We start from the raw sequence: 8,774 nt of genomic DNA on the forward strand, positions 1-8,774 counted from the left end.
AACAGGTCTGCCTTTGTGTGCTCCCTTGCGCAGTCCTGCTGACTCTTTGCGACCCCATATGTCTCCTGCATTGTAGGTGGATTCTTTACCACTGAGCCACCTGGGAATCATCCCAACAGGTCTGCCTACTCAGAGGAATTTACTTTTCAGAAACTACCTTTGCACTCTTCCTCCTCCCCTCCTGCCACTCTCTGTTTACTGCCCAATAAGATAGGGTTGTTGTTGTTGAGTCGCCAAGTCTTGCATGAGTCAAACTAACTGATTTCTAAATCCCTTCCAAGCACAGAAGTTGTCAGAGCTGCTGTTTCTGGGGATTCTCACTGTTAGCCCCCCCAAAACACTGGCCCCCTGGGGCGAGAGATACTTCTTGGCAGAAAAAGTGTCTTCTAATCTCCATCCACATTTTTCCTCAAACTTTTTACTCTTCCTCCATGTTAAGGTACATTCCCAAATTAGCAGAGGAAAAAGCCCCCCAAATACTCTCATGTGTTGGGTTCTCAAAACTGGGATCCTTAAAGCACCTGATAGAAGTCATAAGAGATAGAAAGGTTGTCTCCTTGGCTATCAACACACCCAAAGTAAACCACAGTTTTTGAACAACAAAATTCTTCAGAAACCCCCAGCACCGAGCTTCTTTAGAGCAACAGTGCAAACTTAAGTGTTTCCCCTAGATAATAACAGTAGCTGCCATTTTCTGAGCAACTATTATATGCCAGGCATGCCTACTTACCTCTTTATAAGTGATACCTCATTTACCCCGGTTCTAGCATCATCTCCATTCCACAGGTGCAAACAAAAAGTTCAATAAGTTCTGATGATTTGCACTGATTCATACAGCTTATATGTTGGGGCCAGGATTATAATAAGACCTCATAAATTTCTTCAGTCCATGTGTTTTATACTCTGCCATTAATTTTCAAATTATGTTCCAAGAAATCTTAACTATCCTCTTAAGATGTTCAAGACTGTTGAGGGGCTTGAGAAAGGGGTGGAGAAAGAGAAGAGAGAGAGGCCACAAGGTCACCCCATTCCTGTCCACGTCTTATCTATCCCACTCATAACCCCCTCCCACACTCTCTACCCACCCCTTTGCTCCCTGCTCACACAACCCCTGCCAGCCCGAATACAGCTCCAGCAGATACTCTTAACTGTTTTAAGTACTGAGATTTTACATTCTATCTCTTGGCTTTATAAAAAAAGTTCAAAAACCATTGTGCTAGGTTCTGCTTTCTCCAGTGTCCCTCTGACACCATCTCAGCAATAGCCTTTGTTCTTTTATAACTAATTGACATTTACATGTAATTTACCCCACAATTGAAGAATGATTAATTTAAAAAATCATTGTACATCTTTAACTACATTGTCTTAATTACAAATTCAGAAATGCTCTGGCAGAAATGGATTATTCATAGGCATGTGAGGTCGATTCATGAGAATGTGAAAGAAGGTGTCTGGGCCACTGCTGCTTCCGTTCCGTTCCGTTCAGTCTCTCAGTCGTGTCTGACTCTTTGCGACCCCGTGGACTGTAGCCTACCAGGAATTAGGTTTTGAGAAGATGATCATTTGATGTGTGATGGCCCTTGGCCAAACAAAATATATTCATTTTCATTTTCTCAATCGGAGGTGATAAGAAAGACTTTCAAAGAAGGGTTTGTTCACCTTTTTTTCCCTCATTTTTTAACCACCAAGAGGTTTTATAGCCTCATATATTTTTCTATTAGGTATAACCACTTGTAAGCCTAAACAGACTTAAGTTTCCATTCAATTTTACTCCCCAAGGTGTTTTTTAAAATATATAAAAAAATATCAAGGTGTTTTCTCAAAGATTTCTTGTTTTACTCAAGGTGTTCTTGGAGGTTCACTTTTGTTTATTAGTATGTTTGTATATGCATGCATACTCACACACAGACCAAGAGGTTCCTGTGTGTAAGGGGGTCACAGGGATAGTATTCTCCAGGTATCACAGACTGAAATACTGTGGAACAAAGAACAGTGCAAGTTACTTGGCAGAAGAGGAAGCTGCCCTTGGACAACATCTTAGTTCAGCCGACTCACCAAACAGCAATCAACATCAAGCAAATGTTTCTTATGAGTAACCAGAGAAGGGAAAAAGAAATGTTCAAATAAGGGCTGAATAAATCACTTGGCAAAGAGATTATTGTGACATGTAGATCTGGATCCAGAGGAAAGATGAGGCATTTAGCTCACAGTGATGATTGGATATCTCTATTTGTCAGGAATGACTCTGGTTCTTACACAGAGGAACGGATCTTTAGAGTACAAAGTTGCCATATGGGTTGAGGGGGACCATGTGAGATGCATGGTCATAAAATGAAACTGAGAAAATACACTCCAAGGGAGACAAGGATATAATTTTATGTTCCTGGGAGAAGTGGTATGTTTGTTCACAGTGAAGTGCATATATAGTTTTTCTTGGTTATTTTCACTGACCTTCCAGGGAGAGAGGAAAGGAAAATGATGATACCCTGTGGAAGAATGGAAACTTTGCTGGGGAAGAGTACCTCCAAGGACTGGAAGAATCATAACAAGGATCCCTCTAAGAGGCAGCCCAGCAGTACTTACGTCAGTGAGCAGAGAGTCTGTCCAGCCTAAGGAAGCTCCAAGCACTCCAGAGGGAAGCTCCAGAAAAGGGTAATAACCAAAAGAACTGAGAGACCATGAAGATGGAAAAAGATTGCCTTCTGAATTGCACTTCTGTATATGATATATTTACAATATGTCAAATCTGGCTGCAAGTATGGAGCCCTATGAAGTCCATTCTTTTCCATGTGCAGGGATAGGAGGCACTCAACGCCAAGAGATGGATGACAGGCCCCTAAAATAACCAGTCACTTGTAAAGTCATGCTCGAAATTCTCCAAGCCAGGCCTCAGCAATATGTGAACCGTGAACTCCCAGATGTTCAAGCAGGTTTAAGGAAAGGCAGAGGAACCAGAGATCAAATCGCCAACATCTGCTGGATCAGGGAGAAAGCAAGAGAGTTTCAGAAAAACATCTATTTCTGCTTCATTGACTATGCTAAAGCCTTTGACTGTGTGGACACAATAAACTGTGGAAAATTCTGAAAGAGATGGGAATACCAGACCACCTGACCTGCCTCTTGAGAAACCTGTATGCAGGTCAGGAAGCAACAGTCAGAACTGGACATGGAACAACAGACTGGTTCCAAATAGGAAAAGGAGCACGTCAAGGCTGTATATTGTCACCCTGCTTATTTAACTTCTGTGCAGAGTACATCATGAGGAACGCTGGGCTGGAAGAAGCACAAGCTGGAATCAAGATTGCTGGGAAAAATATCAATAACCTCAGATATACAGATGACACCACCCTGATGGCAAAAAGTGAAGAGGAACTCAAAAGCCTCTTGATGAAAGTGAAAGAGGAGAGTGAAAAGATTGGCTTGAAGCTCAACATTCAGAAAACAAAGATCATGGCATCTGGTCCCATCACTTCATGGGAAATAGATGGGGAAACAGTGGAAACAGTGTCAGACTTTATTTTGGGGGGGGGCTCCAAAATCACTGCGGATGCTGACTGCAGCCATGAAATTAAAAGACGCTTACTCCTTGGAAGGAAAGTTATGACCAACCTAGATAGCATATTAAAAAGCAGAGACATTACTTTGCCAACCAAGGTTCGTCTAGTCAAGGCTATGGTTTTTCCTGTGGTCATGTATGGATGTGAGAGTTGGACTGTGAAGAAAGCTGATCGCCGAAGAATCGATGCTTTTGAACTGTGGTGCTGAAGAAGATTCTTGAGAGTCCCTTGGACTTCAAGGAGATCCAACCAGTCCATTCTAAAGGAGATCGATCCTGGGTGTTCATTGGAAGGACTGATACTAAAGCTGAAACTGCAATACTTTGGCCACCTCATGCGAAGACTTGACTCCCTGGAAAAGACTCTGATGCTAGGAAGGATTGGGGGCAGGAGGAGACGGGGACGACCGAGAATGAGATGGCTGGATGGCATCACCGACTCGATGGACATGAGTTTGAGTGAACTCCGGGAGTTGGTGATGGACAGGGAGGCCTGGCGTGCTGTGATTCATGGGGTTGCAAAGAGTCGGATAGGACTGAGCAACTGAACTACCTCTTCTTTAGAAGCCTTACTCCATAATTGTAATCTGATTAGTTATCAATACCTATGAATGAGTTCATACCAATGAGGTATCTAGTGGGCACAGTACACAAGTTCTCTCCTTTACCATGAAGAGTTATACCACATCATTTGACCCTTAATATAATCTCATGAGGAAGATGAAATTAAAGTTCCTAGGGATTTAGTAACTTGCTCAAGGCCACACAGGTAGGTGGTGGTGCTACAGTTGAGCCTATATTTGTCTGGATCCAAACCTAACCTTCATCACATTCTTTCTCATGACTCGTCAGACAGGAAGTTAGGAAAATGTAGGAAATTTTATGGTGATAACCAAATTCGTGTTGGAAACCAAACTATGTTACAGGATTTCCTTCCCTTTGCTATTACAAAAACTTTTTTCCCTAATGTTCTAAGTGAGCATTCTCTCATTTAGCCAGAGGAAAGGGAAAGAGGTCTTGTTCTTTAGTAATTTGTTTAACTTATTTAAAAATAAGGTCAATAAACACAATTTATAATGAATATTTGACTTTGAGATAATTTTTCTTTGCTTAACCCTGGATAGAGAATCAATTTTATTTTCCAGAGAAAGGGTGAAAAATGTCAAATTAATCAAGAACCAACAGCAACTTAATTTAGTGTGGCTTCCATTAGCGTATAAACAATCAAATTGCTCACATTTAAATTCAAGTGCAGAGAACAGAACATTTTTTCATAAGAGCAAATTATATTAAATACTTTAGTTCTTTATGAAGATTGGACTAGTACAAGATGTGATAGGAAAAATATGTAAAGAGCAGAGATGTCAAAGAGACTGTTTTTGACAAGCTCTCAGTGGGCTATGCTCTATTCTTAGTTCTAAACTGTTTAGCTGCCTGAACCTGGACAAACTATAGAGTCAGATACTACAGAATGCAAAATTTTCAACACTGAGAGCATCGTATTATAGATGAGCACACGAAGTTTCATTTCATAGTAAGTGACTTGCCAGTCAACAAATATTGGAGAACTAGGACTGTCCCCTGCTTCATTCATTTAACTTCCAGATGCCTGCTTCCTACTCTGTAAAATAAAGAAATAGGAAGAAAGTTGATATCTCAGAAGAGGCACTTTACTTGGAGATGACAGCCTGGATTTGAGCTTCCTTCTTCACTACCCACCCACTGATCTTGGGCAAGCTCATATCTCTTGTTCAGTTTTCACAAGTTCTAAAACTAAAATTAAAATTCCTGTCCAAGCTATATCATGGAGGTGTCGAGAAAAACTAAAATGATAACATATAGATAAGTACTTTGAAAACAGTGAAGCACTTCAGAGGAGCAAAGGAAATACAATAATACTGATGATGATTAAATCCTTTTGCTCTCAAATTCTAGTTGGAAGGGAGAGTTTGCATTTGTTAAAAGTGAGTTCTCTTGGTAGAATGGGGGCCAAATTATGGAGATTCATAATTGACAAGATGTGAGTTTAGATGGCTTTTTAAAAACAGTACAACTGGTAGAATTGCCAAATAAAATACAGTATGTCTGGTCAAATTTGAATTTCAGATAAATAACAGATAATTTGTTAGTGTAAATATGCCCCAAATATTGCACAAAACACATTTAAACTAATAAATTATCTATTGTTTTTATGTGAAATTTAAATTTTATTTTATTTTTTACTAAAATCAGGCAACTCTAATGATTGAGGGGGGCTTCCCTGGTAGCTCAGCTGGTAAAGAATCTGCCTGCATTGTTCAATTCCTGGGTCAGGAAGTTCCCCTGGAGAAGGGATAGGTTACCCACTCTGGTATCCTTGGGTTTCCTTGGTGGTTCAGACAGTAAAGAATCTGCCTGCAATGAGGGAGACCTGGGTTTGATTCTTGGATTGGGAAGATTCCCCTGGAAAAGAGGACATGGCAACCCACTCCAGTATTCTTGCCTGGAGAATCCCCATGGACTGAGGCACCTGGTGGCATGCAGTCCATGGAGTTGCAAAGAGTCAGACACAACTGAGATACTAAGCACAATGATTGAGAGATTTCTGTGCAGGGTAGCAAGTGATGTCTGAAAGTAATGGTTCAAGACTATTGTGGGTACATGGGTATTAGGAAGAAGTGGAAGTAAGGAGACCACACTGGTTTGGGTTCCCTTAAAAAGAGAGCCTAAAAAAGATTTAAGGGCAGTTATTTATATGGGAGGTGAGGCCAGGAAATTTGATAAGGAATAAAGGAAAGTGAAAGCCACTCTTAAGGGTGCATTATATGAGTCCTTCTTGTATGCAGTGGGGTATAGATTTCACTGGTTTCAATGAAAATCTATACAATACCTCCTAGGAGGAAGGCTAGGGTATTCATTCACCAGCTCCCAAACCCCTATTGATTGAGGGTTTCCCATGGAGGGTGAAAGGGATCAGAATAAAGCATCTCAAAATATTCTACTTTGGCATATGGATTATTTTGAGTGAAGGCAATTGAAAATCAGCAGACAGAAAAAAAAACTCTCTACCTTAACCTATTTGCCTAAAAGCAGGGCATAAATTTCCCCTTGTGAATGTGTTCTCCCTCCATTCTTTCATGACAAGAGGGGCAGAATTACTCTTTATCACTGGAGATGACTCTGCTGCTGCTGCTGCTGCTAAAAGTCACTTCAGTCGTGTCCGACTCTGTGTGACCCCATAGATGGAAGCCCACCAGGCTCCCCCGTCCCTGGGATTCTCCAGGCAAGAACACTGGAGTGGGTTGCCATTTCCTTCTCCAATGTGTGAAAGTGAAAAGTGAACGCGAAGTTGCTCAGTAGTGTCTGACCCTTAGCGACCCCACCGACTGCAGCCTACCAGGCTCCTCCATCCATGGGATTTTCTAGGCAAGAGTACTGGAGTGGCTTGCCATTATTGCCTTCTCCAGGAGATGACTCTAGGCTCTTATTATCTCAGAAACAGGGAAGCCCAAGGATACTGGAGCGGGTAGCCTACTCCTTCTCCAGGGGAACTACCCGACCCAGGAATCAAACTGGGGTTTCAGCATTGCAGGTGGATTCTTTACCAGCTGAGCTACCAGGAAAACCCCTCTCAATCATTAGAGTTGCTTGATTTAGAAGAATCAAGTTGCACCAAGAAGACTCTGTATAATAAACCTTACTAAATAACCCTTACCTTCCATTAGTTTCCCCCATACATTTACATTTCCATAATTTACTACCCCTAAAAGTTCAACACCTCCCTCCAATTTTTTGATCTTGTCACTTTTTCCAAAATATATTTCCTTTTGTTAAAATGGTATATAAGCTTCCAAGACTGAGTGTCTCTTTGACATTTCACTTCCTTTTCTGTGAGACTCCATACTATATAAAAATATTAGCATCAAACAAAACTTATATGTCTTTTTTCCTATTGATCTGTCTTTTGTCAATTTAGTTTGCAGGTCCCAGACACTAAACTTTTTCTTCTACCCCTACAAGGGTCTTAAGTCCCTTACACATCTGGGATGTATATCTCCTTGGGATGAGCAGTTTCCAAAAGCTTAAGAGAAAGCTGGAGGTAGTCAGGGTTCAAGAAGCTTAGGGCACATGTGGCGGGATGTGTCAGTAGTCATCTGATCCTACACTAACTGTCTAGAACAGCTGCAGCTGAAATAAGAAGAGAATGGAGGGGATGTGATGTGGGACACCTAAAATATCTACAAAGGGTACAAATAGGCCACAAATGTAGAAATCATGAAGTTATCTATTTGTTCCCTGGGTTGGGAAGATCCCCTGGAGGAGGAAATGGCAATCCACTCTAGTATTCTTGCTTGGAAAATCCCATGGGCAGAGGAGCCTGAAAAACTACAGTCCATGGGGTCACAAAGGGTTGGACATGACTGAGCATGCACAAGTGACAAATAATGCCTGACTACATATATTCTCTGGACATATATCATTTGTAAGCAGGTTTCACCCCTAATTCTTTGGAGGAATTTCCCTCAAAGCTTCTAAGAGGCTGTCTCCCAGACTATAGTACTCAGGCCTCTAAATAAAACTTAAACTTACAACTCTAATATTATGCAGTTTCCTTTATGTCAATAATGGTTCAGTTCAGTTCAGTCGCTCAGTCGTGTCTGACTCTTTGCGACCCCATGAATCACAGCACGCCAGGCCTCCCTGTCCATCACCAACTCCCGGAGTTCACTCAAACTCATGTCCATAGAGTTGGGGATGCCATCCATAATGGTAAGCAGATTCTAAACCCTGGGAATTCAAAGAATGATGCAGTTTCTGCTTTCAGAGAACTTCCAGTCTATTAGAAAAAGAAAGTAAAATATAAATATAGCAATTAGAATGCAATTTGCTAGGTATTATCACAGAGGTAATACAGTATTATCAAAATAAAAGCAAGTGACCAGAAAAAGAGAGCAAAAAGCAAAAGTGATTTTAAAGACTAATCAGTCAAATTAGGTAAATTAATATCTCTTCCCTGTCTCTCACATCCAGCATCCAAAGATGACTAAGATTTTGAATGAAGGCAACTCAGAAATGATAGAATTTATAGACCCAGGAAGTTGAGAAGATGAGCTTGTTTCATGATGAAAAAACTAGTTATCTCCAGATTGTATGAAGTTGGAAGAGGTTAAGATCTTTACACCCGGGGCAGATTCATGTCAATATATGGCAAAACCAATACAATAATGTAAAGTAATCA

The sequence above is a fragment of the Moschus berezovskii genome, chromosome X (genome assembly GCF_049115385.1).
Source record: "Moschus berezovskii isolate FMDL1 chromosome X, NW_MosBer_1.0, whole genome shotgun sequence".
NCBI lineage: Eukaryota > Metazoa > Chordata > Mammalia > Artiodactyla > Moschidae > Moschus > Moschus berezovskii.